This window comes from Falco peregrinus, chromosome 3, assembly GCF_023634155.1.
Source record: "Falco peregrinus isolate bFalPer1 chromosome 3, bFalPer1.pri, whole genome shotgun sequence".
Classification (NCBI taxonomy): Eukaryota; Metazoa; Chordata; class Aves; order Falconiformes; family Falconidae; genus Falco; species Falco peregrinus.
In genome coordinates, this window is record NC_073723.1 from 108,050,346 (window position 1) to 108,068,315 (window position 17,970).

Here is a 17,970-nt window from a genome sequence, read left to right on the forward strand (position 1 = left end):
TTTTGGTAGTGAATCATGAAAATGTACCTTCTTCTTTGTGAAGGGCCTACTAGTCAGAAATAATAGAATTGTCCAAAAATTGCTGTTTCAGATTTGAAATTCCTGGCTCTTAATTCAGAATTTAACCTCCTCTGAAAATTTCAGAAATTTTTCAGACAGCCATTCACCAGTTATTTAATTGTATAAATACACCCCTGTTTTGATTTCCGGTTTAAATTGTTCTCATTAAGGATTACTTTTGACTTAGAGGAGTCTGATAGCATTTAGGAATGATAGGAAACTGACCCTCATAACATTTACCCTTGTGTGGTTTGTCTCTGATTATGTGTGCTTTCTGTATCTCTCACATAAATAAGTAACGTGTTAGAAGTGAGCATTGTTGTGCGTGTAGCAAGTTTCTAACACAAACTTGTGCAGGCAGTACTAGAGAGGGCTGTACTAACTACACAGAGGTTTTACTGCAGTCAGTGACCAGGTACTTCTCTGGAAACAATTCCTAACATCTTATTTCATTATCGGGCGTAAAATAGGTCACTTTGTGGCTTTGAATTCTGTAGTGAATCTGTTCAGGTGACCTCACAGCAGCATCCTACAATCTGGCGTGGTGGGTTGGAGCAGCAACAATTTCTTCACAGCATGAACCTGCCACTGCCCTTCCTGGTTTTTCTTTGAAGTAGGTCAAGTCTGTGAACTGCTAAGACTCTGTGGACCCCTCATTTATTTTACCAGTCTAGCTTCCAGAATGTGGAGTAGAAAGATCACCTGCTTCGTTCTGTCTGAGCAGTAGCAGCTTAGGCGCAGAAAACACAGACAGTGTGTGCTAAGCCTAAATCAGAAAGCCTTGCAGTAGTGTTGTACTTCAGCTTGAAGAGGATAATCTACAAAGGAAAGCTCTTACAGGACTGGTTTCTGTTCGGTTGTTTAGAAATGATTCACTTTGTCCCTTTTCTTTGGTTTTCTGGAAGTAGTAAGTTGCATAACCACATTTAAGGTTTTACTTTAGTAAAACAGCTCTCTCGGTCTGGACAGGTTCAGGAGAAACCCTTATATCCAGGAGAGTCATCTGGGACACCGTGCTCAGAGAGGGCCTGCTCGGAGCACAGAGGTGCCAGTGGCATCGTGTTGAGGGACAAGGAGGGCGAGAGACGGGGAGGCTATTCCAGTACATTTTGGTCATGGGTAGATCCTGTAAAGAGTTTAATAACTGAAAATATCTCTAGCTTCATCTGCATGTTTCTTCTGGGTTACAGGATGTCCACCGTCTTCTCACGGACCTGGATGTACTAGAGCTGCTTTGTAGTTGTCTCAATGTGGTCTCACTTGAACCTGAGGGGGTTAGAAATGAATTCCAATTGCCTAAACTCTCCTGATTTTTCCCCATAAATATCTAGCTTATATGTGCAGCAAACTTTCCATTCTGGACATCATACAGACATGGTTCTCATAAGTAAATTACTTTTAGTAAACAGCAGTATCATGATTTAATCCAATTAAACAAAACAATATGGATTCTTTTTTCCTTAGCAAGGCAGAGCTGTAGTATAATAACTTTATTAAATGTATTTGAGCAACCCACTTGAAATGATGAGGGTCCTTTGAACACGTCTCTATTTGTTATGTTTGTACAGCATCTAACACAATGACTTGTAAATTCTATGTCTTCTACCAGAACAAAGTAACAACTCCTAGATGGCCCTCTACCTGCCTTCCCCAAAAACTCACTAAAGCAAACTGTTACTCCTCAAGACCTCCTCCAGTTTTACCTATTGTGCAGTGAAAAGCTTGAGACCAGCTTTTGACATACTGGTTCCTTTAGTAAATTGTTGCCATTTGAGGAAGGTTGAATTTAAGCATTGATTTTTTTTTTTAATTTTTTTTTTATAAATTTGCACTTTAACTTTTTGCATTGCAATTTGTTGTCTGCATCTTGGGTGTTTAGTTTGATTAGTTTAGTAGTCTGGGTTCTGTCTAGATGGTGAGGATGGTCATCCCTGAGTGGAAACAATGGAGAGTCAAACTGTGTCCATAGTTACGATATGCTGTGCTCATTCTTATCCTTAGTTTCAATCAATTTTTGTATGAAGTTGTGCTTTCCAAATAATGGCTGTACATCTGTGAACCAGTAGTTACTCAGAACTTCAGACAATAAAATTGTAATACACTCTTCTCCTTTATAGATATCCCTAATTGGTTTCACTGCTGTCTTAAAACAATTCAAAATACAATATTTATTCCCCTTTCAGCTATGTAGTGGGGGATTGTTTTGATATTTTGTGGCAACAGTGGCCACAAGGGTGTAAAAATACATTTTTCTGCTCTATTTTTGAATCTTTCTCTAAAATTAAAGATGGGTAAATGTTCTTGATAGTACATCTTGATAAGACCAAAACCTTGTTTATTACTTTTAATTATGAATTAATCTTGGAGGACAGCACCCTTTCACTAACTAAGCCAATCAAATGACCCATGTGATTAAGTATTAGTAATAAAATGGTACGCTGTTGGTACTTCAGGAAAAACATTGCACTTTTCTTAGGAAAAAATTCAGTTATTTTGTTCCTATGTACGATGTTATAATTGGTTTATAATTCATTATGCTTGATCACCATCGAATAGTGCACTGTGTACACCTGAAAAATTCCTGCAGTTGCAGGAAGCCTGACAGCAGCTGCTCTTGTCTTCTCCAAAAATTACTTCTGAACTTTTCCTGAAAAGTGCAAAACTTCTTTTTAGGAGTGTCTGTCTTGACTTGTTAATTTGTAGTTACAGACCATGTGGGAATGTGATCTAACCAGCTGAATAACACTTCAACCTTACCAGCATGAGCATGTTGTTTACTTTGATGCTCCGCTTATGCTAAGTGGTCAGATCCTCTAATCTGTGTCTCCTGTAGCTGTATTTAGCCTTTGGTAGATCAGTGATAGAATCATCTTTAGGTACCAAGAGGCTGAATGTATATGACAATCAGTTGCAGACAGACTAGAATTATAATGGAAATACATTTCATCTGTATGTTTTGGCATTTTTATTTTAAGTTAATAGAAGTTAATAATCCTTGGGTTTATATTGTGTACATGTGTGTATGCACAAGCTTTGATCTCAAGCGTATTGTTTGGGGAAATACAAGAACTTTCAGCAAAAATTGCTCATATCCACTGCAAATAACGGACTGAATTTGAACTAGGACTCACGTTAGCGGTGATACTCGTCTCTTACTTACATGTGGCAGGCTCAGCCCTGAACCCTGACCCCACAACTATTTGTATGTGTATTTCTCATGTAGTGATCATCATCTTATATAACTATCTTCCATTGTTCTGACATGTATGGGTTCACACATAACCCAAGGCTTTAGTAGTATTATGTACAATTATTTGAAATCATTGCCCATGTGTCCAAAAGATGACTAGCAGAAATAAAAAGCAATGGTTCGGGTTTTTTTCTTTTTTATTTCTTTTTTTCAGTTTCCTTGATGTTTCATGGCTTGGCTAAGACCTTTCTATTTTTTGCTTTGAGTTGCTACCATCCAGTTTTTTATGTGGACCTCTTTGGAACTGTTCTTTGATGTCTAGGGTATTTAAGCCAAAATTCTGTTCATTTTTTCCTGGCGGCAGCTACTTCACAGTGAGTACATTAATTAAAATTTGTGCTTGTCAAAGACGGGATCTTCAGGTTTTTTGCCATAGCAGAATGAATCTTTTCTTTAGCCTAGCGAGACTATCACAGTACGGCCAATAGAGACAGACAGTATGGATTCTGAGATGTAAAGAACAAAGTATCACCCTGGCAGCATCAATTTAAGCCTTGTCATGCTTTTATACCCTTAACGGGCACCTGGTTTGTAATAGTGCTGTTCACCAGCATCTGCCATATTGAACAGATTTGAGAAAGTATTATTTTATACCCTAGATAGTGCAAATACAAATAGCTGTCAGAATTGTTCGAGTCATTTGCTATCAGTCTGATGCGTGAATTGAAAAGTTTTTCATGCTAAAAGGTAGTTGTGGTGGAAAGGTGGGGAACATGCTGCTGCCCTCAGTTGATGATTATTCTACCCCACTGCCAAACTTCTCAAAATCCTCATTTACCTTTTTTTAATCTTTTTTCTAGACTGTTTCTTACCAAGATTGTTCTTAATACAAATATCATTTCACTGCTTCAAGCGGGTGACTCAAGGAAATGTGCAAGCAGTCTGCAAAGTTACTTTTAGAGCAAAATCCAAATGATATTTAGTGTGTAAGTGTATCTAAGTCTTCTGGCCTTTCCTAGAGTGTCTGTTACTGAGTTCTGGGGTTTTTTTTTATTATTTCATTCTCAAATAAGGTTTTTCTTTTCACATTTTTGAGCTGGTAATGTTTTGTTTCATTTTTTTATTCATAGCAAGGGAAAGCAAAGTTTCCTGTTAGAACAGATATTCTCAAGTTTCAATCATAAGTATTGGATGAGAAAAGTAAAGCAAACGTAGAACTTCTATCATTGATATGGATGTGAATATGTCCCAAGATACTTAGCAGCTGTCTCCTCCTTTATTAATGATATTGCACAATTAGCTATTACACAGAGCTTTGTCACTAAATGCATTTCTAAGGTGAGTATATATAATTTTCCCCATTTTATTGACTGAGGAAATTAAGGCCTAGAGAAAGGAAGTGATTATTCACAGACCCTGGAGAAGAAATTGAGTCCAGAATTCTGTATAATGGACCATGTAGACAATGTGACATGCCCTAGAATAACCATTGCATTTCAGATATGCCTGTGTTGCTCCGCATTCCAAAGAAATAAAATAGCTGTTGCTCTTCTTTTTAACCAACTGTTCCTCTCTCTTTCTCTTTTCCAGCTAGTGCCTTGCAGCCAGGATGTGAAAACATAGATGACTTGTGCCCAGCAAAATTTTTGGTAAGTCAATTAAATTTTAGTCTTGAAAAAAAGGAGTATGATTAGTGATGCTGCTGTAAGGCTTTGCTTACTAGCCAGTTAGTTGCAGTAGAGCAGGAAGCATACAGCTGTCAATTGGACATTGCGACTAACATGCTTGTGACAACAGGTGAAATTGTGGCTTTCAACAGGCTAGCAGGGAAGACTTTGTCCACTGCAAGGGAGGTGCAGAGGAGGAAACAGTGCCAGGAAAATGGTGTCAGTGGAGCCAAGAATACAGAAACCCCTTTATTTCCTCTGTGACTTCAGGTCTCAGCCCAGCTCTTTGAAACTGTGACTGTCAGTACTCAGCAGAAGAGTAATAATGTGTTGCCACAACAGCATTATTTGTCCCTGTTGATGTCCTTGTGCAAAACACAAATCTTAAAACAGCTTAGCTGAGAGCAGCTAAATGAATTCAACCTCCTCTGAAAGCTCTGTGGGGCCCTTACACAGCATGGAGACACTGAACCAGATGCTGACGGGTCTCTTGTTGCGCACAGTTTGTGCCTTTTTTGTTTATCTGCCATGAGTAAACTCAGTGGTCCTGATCTCATTCTCGTCAGACTAATCCTGTCTATGTTGGGTATTCTCTGAGGTCAAGGGGAGTTCCCTGTGTCTAGTGGCCTTCAAAGCTCAGTCCACTGAATGCAGGGAGGTCTTTGCCATTAACTATTCTGGAATCAGGAGCTACCGCCTGATCTTGTTTACTGCTGTAGTTAAGTCTTAGTAGGGAATCCCCCTATTCATTCATTCTTTCAAACCATGGGTACTAAAGCAGGCAGCATCAGCTGCAGAGCATTGGTTAAAGAGGCAACTTCCCATTGGTTGTAAATCAGGATTGCTATGGTCAGTTAAAGTCAGAAAATGGGATGGATGGAGGAGCGGGGCAGAGGAGGAAGGCTTGTGGGGTCTTGCAGCTGTTTTCCCATCTTCTCTCAAATAAAATTTCTTCAGTTTGTAGCAAGGAATCTATGCAGGAAAACTTGGAAGAAATCAGGTTGCACAAATGCTCCTCCCTACCCCCCAGAGCTGCCATAAGCTGCATTACTGCATGTTACTTTATTCTGCTTTTTCTCTCTCTCTATGGAACTGCAAAAGTGACAGTGCTTTAAATGGAAAGATGTGCAGCAAGCCATCAGTCATTGTGCATGGAGGATATATCTCCTGGTTTAGTCTTGCTTGTGCTTCCATAAATCAGCATAGCTAAAATATTTGTGGTTGTCTGTAGGAGATTTATGCAGGTGGGAGATTAGAGTCAGTCTGTCATTTTTGTGGGGGAAGTGAGAGATGGAACGGGCTGGGGAATGCTGGCTTGCAGGAAGGAAGGATTTATAATGTTGGTGGATATTTAGGGGTTCCATAGAGACAATCAGCAAAAAAATCTGTGCGTGTACATGTGTACACATCTCTCTGATTTGGAAACAGGCTGTTGTTTCCCTGCATCATTTTTTGGTTAATCTAGTCAGAGAGAGACGTTATATGGAAGCATTCCTTTGCTCGGATCTGTCTTCAGACCTGGGGGTTGATTTGTTTTTTTTCCCTTAGGTCCAAAGTGTTCTGTATGTGGGTTATGCCTTACTTTTGCTGGCATATGCGTATCTTGCAAATTGGCTGTATGAATAATTGTGTCAGGTTAAAAAGTTCTTATGGACTGCTTCTCGTCAGACAGTCACTGAATGTAAGCCTAGGTACTTTTCCTAGTAACTGTGACTGTGTAAGTTCATCTGAGCAGGGGACGAAGAGGAAAGAGGGACGTAGGAATACGTATTCTAATACTGGCAGCAAAATCCAGCTCATGTTTTCAGTTGCTGTACCATTGTATGACTTCATTGACTCTAATGTTTCGCTAGTTCTCATATCGGCTATGAATGTGACCCCTGACTTCAGTGGAGATATGCTGATTTACACCAGCTGATATTCTGACGCTTTATTTCTGTGCAACAGCAGTGGCCCACCAGGAGCACCAAGGGTGGAATAGCTGTAAGTGTCCTCCAGGCCTCTGCTAGTTAATCTCCCCTTTGCAGTCTGGGGGCAAAAGCCAGGGCTAAGCTGTGTGAAGGTCACTGCTGTAGCTTCTGTTTTGCCTCATTACTAATGAGCTCAGCCTTGTTCCCAAATGCTTGCTAGTTTAGGCAAAGCTCAGCACACAATGGGGGAGGCTGCACAGTCCTGAAACCTTGTAAACACATTTTGGAAAGCTTAAAAAAAAGCGTTGCGTAAAATATGCTCACAAGTTCTCTAGCCTTCTTTCTCCTTTTCCCGTGGGTTTCTGATTTTCCAGAGAACTCTGTTTTGCACCCTCTTGATTCTTCTCCCCCTGCGCCCCACTCCCACCCCCCCAGTTTTACTTCAGACTGAGCTGCAATGTGATACAACCGGTCAGCAGCAGGCAGCCAGCCTACGGAGCCCAGCCTGGGGAGCCCTGCGTAATTCCAGCGGGCAAGTCTGCTTAGTCCTGGCCTGAATACGGTTCTTCAGGATTTGAGGAAGGGGCAACTCCACCTAGAGGACTCCCAAAATCAACACACTGAGCCAGTGGTACCAGGACCTGACTAGGTGAAAAATTATCCCCTAGTTAATTAAGCCAAAATGAAAGTCTCCAGTGCTTTACTAATTGAGGAGGGATGCTTTGCCAGAACTGGCGGGGGGATCACAAAAAGAAGGATGAACAGCTTTCTTGAAATAGCATTGCTATCATGTGTTCTATTAAACTTAAGTAAAAATAATTTCCAGGGATGTGTATAATGTGAAGGGACAGAGATATTAGTCTTAAATCAGATTTATTTTTTTTTTCTGTTTGCCATCTTTGGCAAGTCCCTATAAATCTTTGCAGTTGTAGAGACAGCCTAAAAAACTGCTAACATTTTCAACTACAGAGCATAACACTGAATAAGGATAGTTGAAAAATTTCTGTCAAAACTGTGTTTAATGGAAAATAGAGTTTTGATAAAATAGCATTTTCACCAAAAATAGCTGCTTTCCATGGAGAATGTTAGTTTTTCACTGCAATATTTTGACAGAAATTTTCAAATCTTGGGCTGAAATATGTACAGCTGTTCAAGTCCGTCTAGTGCCACTCATATTTCTTCACCTCCTCAAATTTGAGGTATTTTGCCAACTCTTTGATTTTTAACATCGTGATACTTGGGAGTTTTTGTCAAGCCCACCTCTAGTCATAGGACTATTAGCTGCATGTTTAAAAAGCCGAGTTTCTATGGCTTTTGAAGTTGGAGAAAAGAAACTCTTGAAAATGCGATCCAAGTACATCAGGAATTAGAAATCAAGGGAAGCAAATGAAAATCTGAAAGTTGTTTGAAACAAGAAAAGAAAGGTTTTTAAGCCGTTTAAAAATATTTCTATGTAGAAAACGATTCATGGTCTGATTATTTTGAATGCATTACTCTGATAGTGCTTTTTTGCATAAGTTTCAAATGTATGATCTGTTAACCAAATTATGTAAGGAATGCTAAAAAGTACACAAGAGAAACGCAAAACCAAAACCACCTTAATTTTCTGCTGTGAAGTGAGTGATAATGATGTCTGCCTTACCAGGCTGTGGTAAAATTTATTGGAATCATGTAAACCATCATGTGATCTTAATATGTCTATGTATTAGCTGCGTTTTGTAGCACAGATAGCAAGCATCAGACAGCTGTGTCCCCTTAACAGCAGGGGTGGCACAGCAGGAATTCGCTTGCAGACCCATTGCGAGGGGGGCACAACACACTTGTTGGATATTTACTCTGTTTGGTAGGCTGTGAGAAAGCCTGTCATACCAGCTCCTTACCACTCTGTCTCCATGCTGGCTAAATTAAATCAACGTGAGAACAGATAATACAGTGTCAGGCAAAAGATTAGTCTAGCCTAATATCCTGCCTCAGAGAAATGCTCATGTCCTATGCCCAGGAGAGCAGAGCAAATGTATAGTGACACCTACCCAGTACAGACTCCCAGTCTCCATGGTTCAAGGTCTTGAGCCAAAATTGCTGCCTTTTTCTGTAGGGTTTGTTGATGTTTTCTTCTGTTTGTCGAATTGCTTTTTGAATTTTAGCGTCTGCAATGTGCTCTGGCAAGGAGTTGCAGTTTATGTAACTGCTGTGTGCATAGAAATTGGTCTTTACCTATCCTTTACTCCATTTTCTGTACCTTTTCCAGTTCTACTGTTTTCTTTTTTTTAAAACAGTGGTTGGGGTAGGGGGTGTGGGTGTGTGTGGTGGGAAGATGACAGTACTGGATCTGAATGTGGGCATACTCATGAATTTACCTAGTGATGTAGAAGTGCTATCTGTTTTGTTTTCCTTTTCTAGTGATTCCCCACATTCTGTTTACCTTTCTGAACATCATGGAGTAGTACATTGGTTTCATAGAACTTTTTGTTAACAACTCGATGATGTAGCTGCATGGCAGCTAGAATTCGTTGCTCTCCAGAAATGTTAAAATGACACCTTTGTTGTGCTGATCAAAAGGAACTAAGGGTGAAAGAGGTGAAAAGGAGGAAAAGGGACACCTCAGAGCCTTGTGGGCAGGAAGCATCATTTTGTTTGTGCTTTCACTAGCAGAGACACTTCTTAATGTTTCTCATTATAGCTGGTATTGATTGGTGCTTTGAGATCCCTTTTTTTCAATTCCAAAGTTAAGATCTTCTGCCAGTGTTGTTTGAACTGAATCTGCAAGCTATCTGTCCAAAGTACTGTTGTCATTGTTTGTTCCAGGACAACAGCAGAGCGAGGGTGTAGACTAAAGGTCTAATAAGCATACAGCTTTCTGGCAAGTGCTATGATGCTTGTAGGAAGTATTGTCAACTGTAATATTCATTTCTGCCCTAATAAATTCTTTTTTGTTTGGAGGGGTGGTTTTGTTTTTGTTTTGTTTTGCATGGGTTCTCTGTTCAGAAGATAGAGCCCAAGAAGCAAAACTTTATTCTAGTAAGCATCTGGAAATCTTAGGCTTTGTCCACACTAGTAAAATCAAGGATGCCTGGGAATGTTCCCAGGAATGTTCCTCAAATGTGGAACATGATACTGTACTATTGAAGTGCTGGAATGTTTCTTGGCAGAATTTTGGCCCATGCCAGCTAGTATTTTTCTAGACTGTTCCCAGGTATGGTTTGCAGTTAGAGACCATTCCCAATAAGTAGTTTATATGCAGTCACCCTGTTTCAGACTCGAGAGCTTTCTATTGTAGGCATGAGCCATTCTCTGTCAGCTGCCCTCAATGTTTGGGAACATTCCTATGCATGTTTAATTTACTAATGTAAGTATCTGTTACATGAAATTAAAATCTGTCTAAACACCACCCCCCCACACACCCCTTTTGCTTTTCATGTCGCCTTTACTTTTTAAAGAATGTGATAGTACCGCTGAACATACTTCAGGAGGTTGTTTACATGGCGTTTATTTTAAGTTATGCTCCAGCGGGTGTCATTGTAGCTGATTCTGTATTCAGTAATTTCCTTTGATCAGGCAGAAATACTTATGGGATTTGGAATGGTGTTCACGGGCATGAACTTTATGCAGCAGTGTGTGTGAATATGTAATAAACTTTTGAACATTATTAGTTATTATGTGATGTGCTAGCTATATAAAAGATCAAAGATGTACTTTTCTAGAGCTATGTTCATATGTAGTAGGAAGTTCCCACCCCAAAATAACTACAGTTTTGAACGCTAATCTATGAAAGATGTGTCTTAGGTTCACACTTTTGTTTATTTGAGGGTTTAGGAAATGCAGGGTCATGGCTAATGTAAAATTTAGGCACTTGTATGTTGTAAAAATGAGCACATGAAATCAGTATGGGTTCAATATAGAGATTGCAGGCATCTTTTTTTGTATATGTTCATCAGAAACTAACAGCTACTGTGGCTCTTCTGTTTAACTATTACCTTGATGATAAATAGCTGGATTTATAGATAATATAAGAGATATTTTTATATATAGCATATAATAAGATGATGATGATCAAGATTTTGTTAACACGTTCTGAATAATTTGAAAATTGATTTGCCAATGTGATTTAAAAATGAGCACTTCTGGCTTTGGGTTCTAGGGTGTGAATTTGGGGGCTGACTCTATGCTAGTTTCTGGTAGAATCTTAACCCAGTAACAAATAAGTGGTAGTAAATGGGCCTGAGTGATTCTGGCGAGAGCGTCTGGTGCATTTAGAGTAAACGATGTACCAGTAATAGGGCAAGGCTGGAAAGTGGAATGTGTAATTGAGACATGAAAAAAATAAATGCTTCAACGATGGGAGCTGTACGCTTGCAGATTTTCCTACCCGAGTGCAAAGCAGCTTCACAGCTCCTTTAAAACAAGACATCAAGCAGATGCCAGTTTACTGGTTTCCATGGTGACTGTTACTCTGATGTGCAAATGCTGTGACCTCAGTGATCACTTGAGGACTAATATAAATAAAGTTGGTAAAGAGTCAGGTCCGACACTGTTCCATGGAGACCTGTGCACCCTGTTCTCATCTGGCAGAAGGGAAGATGCTTTAGCCCCTGCAGAGTGGCTCGTATGATATTTCACGTAAAGTACCCCAGCCACTAACTCGGCTTCTGATCAGAGGGAGGATAGTCGTCCTCAGCCTCAGCTCATGGAATACCTTCCTGCTGAGTTGCTGGCAAAATGACAGAAATTAGCAAGGTGAAAATTTGGAGCCCACGAACATTAATGTGAGTCCTTCCAGTTCCTTCAGTGGGCTCTAAATCCAGCTCACGGAACAGAACTTTAAAAGCCCAAGCTTCCAGAACAAAATCACAGAGCTTGTAAAAGAAAATTTCCCAGACTTATTTAAAACCAAGTTTTTGCATTGTTTGAGGTGAAACGCTTATCACGGTTTACAAGCCTTCCCGGTAAATTTTACCGATGTGTTTGGGGGAATTCCCTGCAGGGGGTGGTGGTAAATGTTGAGGAAAGAGCTATAATGTAATTGTGAAAGCATGAGAAACCATAGAAGGTTTTTCAAATGAATTTTCAGGTTCGTTCACAGCTTGGCTGAAGAGCAGCTGTGGGAAACAAACCTCCTGAGAACTGAAACCACTGAGTCTAGCTCAGAGTTGCAATTTTTCTGTAAAGCAGGGAATTTAAGCATTTCGGTGCTGGGGAAATGAAACTGGCCAGTGCTCTTTTTCACTAGGTGAGAAGGCAGGCCTTTCTGTATGGGTTGGACTTCATTACAGAGACGTTTTCAAGATAAGGAAGAAGAAAGGTTATTTTATGTTTCCTTTAGCTCTGACATGTTTGAGAAAGGAAATATTTTAAAATTCCGGAACTAATCATCAGTCGCTTAATTTCAAGAGACACTGAGCATTATTTTTGAAAGCCTTGGGGTCCTTGTAGCTGCCACTGGTTCAGCTGGGGAGACACACAGGTGTTCATGGTATGAAGAATGAGCAAATGTGTCTTAATTGTTGTCCCACACCAAACTGAAGGGCTCATTTTTGGTGCTGGAATCCACCTGGGAACTGGTATTCTATCACAGAAGCACAAGGATGTGAAGACTTTTCATATCTGTCAGTGAAACTAGGGGGATATTGGGGTAGAAAAAAGCTGGAAATATGATCTGGAAAACAAAATTTAAATTGACCAAAGGATGTTTATAAAGCATTTTTGTGATGTTAAAGATGTTTATTAAATCCACTTTTTTTCTTTAACAAATGAGAGGAGGACTAGCCCTTTCTGTGCCTTTGCCCTGTTACACTAAGTTACACAGTGGTGTGAAACTGGAAATGTGTGTTATAAAATCTAAGTAAGATGTTTCTGTGCAGCATTCCACACAAAGTAGCATTGTAGAGCTGAACCTGCAGCTCCTGAACTCTGCTTCAATTTCTCTGATCATCCAGATAATTTCTAACAGAAGTCGAAGATAACTGAATTCTTCTCTTCTTTTAAAGCTCCTTGGGTAACCAAAGCTATCCTTGCATGGAGCAATGAAGTAGTGTAAGAATGCCAATGTGCTGCGTAATTATATATTTGCAGTTTGTTCTTGAGCCCGGCAGCTTGTGAGATTAGCTTTCTTCACTAACTCCTGCTCCAGCCTTGGACATTTGACAGTGCAGGGGTGCTTTCCCTGCATCACAGCTGAATTGCATCCCAGTAAATGGTCCATACGAGAAGCACTTGGAGAGATGGTCCTTTGGATGTTTTGTTAGAAGAAACAGAACTTCAGGCAGCTGCACAGCCATGCAGTGCCCCTTTTTCTCAGGTTGTACAGGATATTTTTTTCTAATGGCCCTCTTACCAGACTAGCCTGTGTTTTTGCTATGTATGCAGGCTCCCTGAGCACGTGTAAACAACCTCCTGAAGCATGTCAGTGGCACTATCACGTTAAGGATTACAATATGTTTCTAGCTGTTTTCTCTGTATGGGAGACAACATGAAATATGGAGCATGCTTCTCTTATGATTCTTCCCTTTATAATCTAAATTTGCAGATTCATTTGTTCCAACAATTCATGAAGAATTAATGTGGAACAGACAATTTTTTTAAAAAATGTATATTATAAATTTGATCACACTTTAAAATGAGTGCCATTAGGATCCAGATTTTCAGAGACTCCCAAGTGCTTTACTGTCCAATGATTTAAATTGGAATGAGATACCTCGACACCTTTTGAAGGTCTGCGGCTTTATCTTTTAATAGCCACTGTAATAAAGAGGTGGGGTTGTTGTGATAACCTCACAAAGCCTGCTTGTTGTGGTGATAACCTCATCTTGAAGTGTCCACCCTGCAAGACCCCCCCAGCTTTTATCTCTAAAGCACCAAGTTCTTCAAATGAATTTTCATTTGTTCTCAGCTAGATAAGCAGTATCCTCGTAATATCCACTTGCTACACTGTCTTCATTGACGCATATAGCCTGTGTGGTTAAGTCTTTATCAGATTAGTGCTTATCAGGCTGCACAAATGCAGCCTGGACACTCTTCTTGTATCTCCAGAGTTACGTTAAAGACTAGTCTGCCCTGTAGGTTAGCACAGTCTCCATTCAGGAAAGTGTTTAAACACATGCTTAAGCAAGTAAATAGTCCCATTTAGTGGTAATACAGTTACTCCTTTGCTTTGTTAAGAATATGCTTAAACATTTCCTTGGATTAGAGCTTGTGGTTGGCTGACTTATTGTGCAAGTATGCATCTGTATAGGAGCAGGAAGGATATAATTGTCAAGCTGGAGCTAGGTTCTGATGTTGCATAGTTAAATGTGACAAGTATGCACCTATTGCAGGTGGCGTTATTGGAAGAGGAAGTACCAGTTTTCCCAGTAGTACACAAGTGGTTTTGAAGAATGAAAAACATTTGCAGAGGAAAATGTTGTGCTGACTGTGTTGTAAACTCTTAACTAAATCGGATTTAATGCAAGAAGATCACTTATGTAATGGATAATTGAAATATGGCATAAGTGCATGTGATTTGAGTTCATGCTGAAGAAAAAAAAATACACCGAAAACCCCGATCAATTTGCCAGAACAAAGTGATGTTGCTTTTAAAGTAGAGAGACGTTTTATATTTCATGCATGGGCAGTTAGCAATCAAGGCATAAATTTCATGGAAGGGATAGTAGGTCACCTGTTCTCTTGCTCTCCAACCTGAACTGCTCAGTATTTCTGTAGTCGCTGATGTAACTGGCATTGACAGCTAACCAACAACTGTGGAATTCTTCTGGAGTGTGTTCTTACAGAGGTGACAGACATTCAGCCCCGTGAGGGAAAAATTTTACTGTGGGATTTTCCCAATTTGTAATTGAGTTTCTTTGGGGAAGAGAAGAGGAAGAGAAAACATCCCATGAACATTGGCAATGGTGGTAGGTCGCGACCTGTGACAGTGAGTCAGAAACATGCCTTGGTGATTTCTGCCAGGTGGCTTAGGGCTTTGGTTCCCCAGAAGTTCAGCTGCTTGCAAGAGCAGGTCTTTGGTGAGAAGGGAGAATTTTTTTTTCCAGAAAAATTTCCCTGGATAGGGTACCTTGCTTCATGGTTGATCAGAACACAAGTCTAGGAGGGATAAATAGCATTTCTAAAAAGAGATACATGTATCTGGTGTTGTACCCTGGCTTTAAAAGGTATCCTTCACAGCATTTGAGGTGTCTGAAACTACCCCTACTCAGCAGTTTGAGTTCACTTACAACTTTCTTACTCATCTCACTAAAAGTACCAAAGAAATAAAACTATTCCTTTGTATCCTTCCAAAGTGGTCAGGAAATACTCCCACACGTTCAAGAAAAGCACCAATAGTAACAGGATGCCTAAAATTCAGGGGACTTGAATATCCCTGCCTTTCTTCCATGAACTTCAGTGCAGTTATTTATATCTGTACAAATGAATGGTTAGCACCTGGTCACTTTGCTCACCCAAACTGTAGATAATGAAAAATCAGGACCGAACAATTAGATACATTCTTGAAGTAGCAACATTTTGGTTCATTCATTAAGGAGCTTTAGTTAACTTTCCAGTATGGGTCATAGTTTTGTGAATCCAGCCTGTGGTAAGCATGAGCCTGTCACAGCTTCTTGTTGGGAATCTTGGCTGTTTCTAACCTTAGATGTGTGGTTAATCTTTGAACTGCAGAGATCCTTGGACCAATCTCCAGTGTGGCAGCCAAGATAACAGCCATTATACATAGTAATGAATTATACCGAGTTTCAATTCATATACATTTTGTAAATGATTAATAGCTGCTTTAGCAAATAATTGTTAACCCTAGCATGTGTAGTGCCCTGACCTGTAAAATGTTTGTAACATCTGTGAATAGTTGATTGCCTACTTATAAACTGCTTATAAATGGAAAGTTAGTATGACATGTGACTAAGTGCAGGAACAGAGGAGAGGACAGGGCATTTGGCCTCTGTAAGATCCAGTGGATTCTCATGCCATGGCAGGGCTGTGAGACCCTATATAACTGTGAGCAGAGGCAGAAAATCGTCTCCCTTTGCACACGTGCTGTTTACTGTACATTACCTAGAATTTGTCAGAGCGCTTTCGTCTCTAATGCGTATGGGATTTATCTTGAGAATACAGATAAGAAGGTATTATGATGACTGGCAGCTGGGAAAAAATGGGGAAATGCTGCCTGTTTCAGTGCTAGAAGGCACTGGATGGCTCTCAGAGGAGATGTGTTGCATTTCCATTGTCAACTTCGGTGGTGCTGGAGGAGTCAGTTCCTTCCTTTCTCAATGCCTTTCTTTCTCCCACTGCTTTGTTTGCTGTATGTGTCTACATCACAAATCATTTGGGGCTGAGGCTGAATCTCATACTCAATTTGATCCTCCAAACTCTACCCAAGTATAAATAATCAACAATATACCAAAATACAAGTAACAAAACCCACAAGTATCTTTCAATATAATGGTGATAAACATGTTTTCCTTTATTTTCTCTTTAATCTTTCATTTAATGATTCTTTTCTGTCTGGCTTGAGTCACCCATGTTTCCTCTGTTTGGATTGGCTTCTGGTGTGAAGTTTAGCAGCTGTACCTTTTTTTTGTGTGTTCTCTCTCACTGCTGCAGTATGTGAAATTACAGCTTTTTGTATGACAGACAGTTTCGTACATGACTACATTAGCCAGAAAACACTGCAATATCGAATAGATGGAAATCTGTACTTTAGTACCTGGGGCTAGAAGAGCCTATGCCACCCTCTGCCCCATCCCTCCAAACCCCAAAGCTCTAAGGGAGCTCTGAGGATACTGCAGTGTTCAGTTAAATTGGAATTGACCCAAGTGTCCAGGCATTTGTGTTAACTTTCCATGGGCTCTTTTCCTTCCACAGGCCCGTTCATGGGGCTAAAATAACACAGATATAACATAAACATTAAAATAACACAGGATCTCTTCTTCTGATCCAGGCATCAGAAATGACATGAACATGTGATATGGTCATCTCAAGACCACATTAGTTCGGCCCTGCAGATGACTCTCTGAGGCATGTAAAGATGGCTATGGGAAAACATAAACACAAATATCATAGAATGTAAAGATCATCTAGTCCAAACTCTACATACATTTTTCTGTGTGTGTCCTACCCTAATCCAAGAGCCCGCATGTGGACTTTGGAGAGAGCAAGGTGATACCTCTGGTTTTGATTAGCATGTTAGAAAAGTGGGGAAATTTCTGATGTTGCAGGTTGTTACAGTTGTGATAGTTCCAAAAGCAAAGCAGACAGGCTCTAGTTTCCTGGTCCGAAGGTAAAACCTGATCAAAATGATCATGTGTTTGTGAAGGAACTGATGGATGAAATTCTGTAGTATTCACTCAGTTCTGATTTGTAGGTGAAACTCATTTTACAGTTAATCTCACATGACTGAAAAGAAGTACTCCTATTGATAACTTGCATGAGTAAGACCTATGCTACATGTGCCTGTTACGGGTGCTCTTCTGAGGGCTTCCCAAATGGGTTTTCTGTTTTTATGTTAATATATGTAACATACTTTGTGGTGTCTACTTTTGTTCTGACAAAATGGGGTCGGAGATCGGCTTGAAGTGAAAGGGCAGCCTCTCTGGAAAACTTGGAAGTTGGGGCCTGGATTGTTGAAGAGAGTGTACAAATTCCTAGGTTCTCAAGTGTTTCTAGAGGACTTCGGTACAAAGCTTTGTTGGGTTTAGTTTGGCTTGTTCTTCGATGTGTCCTCCTCCCGCCCCCCAGGCCATCTTCTCTATCTTTGAGTGTAAGTAACTTCTGGGAGCTCACATGGGTGGCTTGTGCTGCATCACATGCACAGCAGAATCCACGAGAAGCAGAGAGCTGCTGAAATGGTTTTGTATCTGTTTTTACCTGTTGGTTTATATTTGGTAAACACCTGGATTGTTGTGCTGCTGAGTCTTTGGAGAATGGAGACTAGGAAGGAGGGAAGGGTTATGAGCAATTCTGTGCTTTTTTTTTTTTTTTTTTTTTGTGGGTGCAGTTTATTTAGCACCTCTGCAAGATTCAACATGATAACTCTTCAAATCTTAGCACACTACTCAGAGAGGTAGAATGTCATAAAGGTGTCTGGTAAACAGATGTTCCCGTCTTTATAAGCTGCTGGGAAAGTGTGCATCATTCTGAATAAATATGGGAGCAGCTG

At 40.1% G+C, this 17,970-nt stretch overlaps 1 long non-coding RNA gene across 16 annotated transcripts in view; it reads left to right on the plus strand.

The window, feature by feature from the left end:
• The window catches only part of LOC106112545 (uncharacterized), a 189,664-nt gene that overhangs the window by 147,452 nt on the left and 24,242 nt on the right, over positions 1–17,970 (plus strand). For all 16 annotated transcript variants that reach the window (XR_008746211.1, XR_008746213.1, XR_008746209.1 and 13 more), the window contains one exon: positions 4,841–4,899. This is a non-coding gene — a long non-coding RNA (uncharacterized LOC106112545). The remainder of the gene's footprint in view (positions 1–4,840; positions 4,900–17,970) is intronic.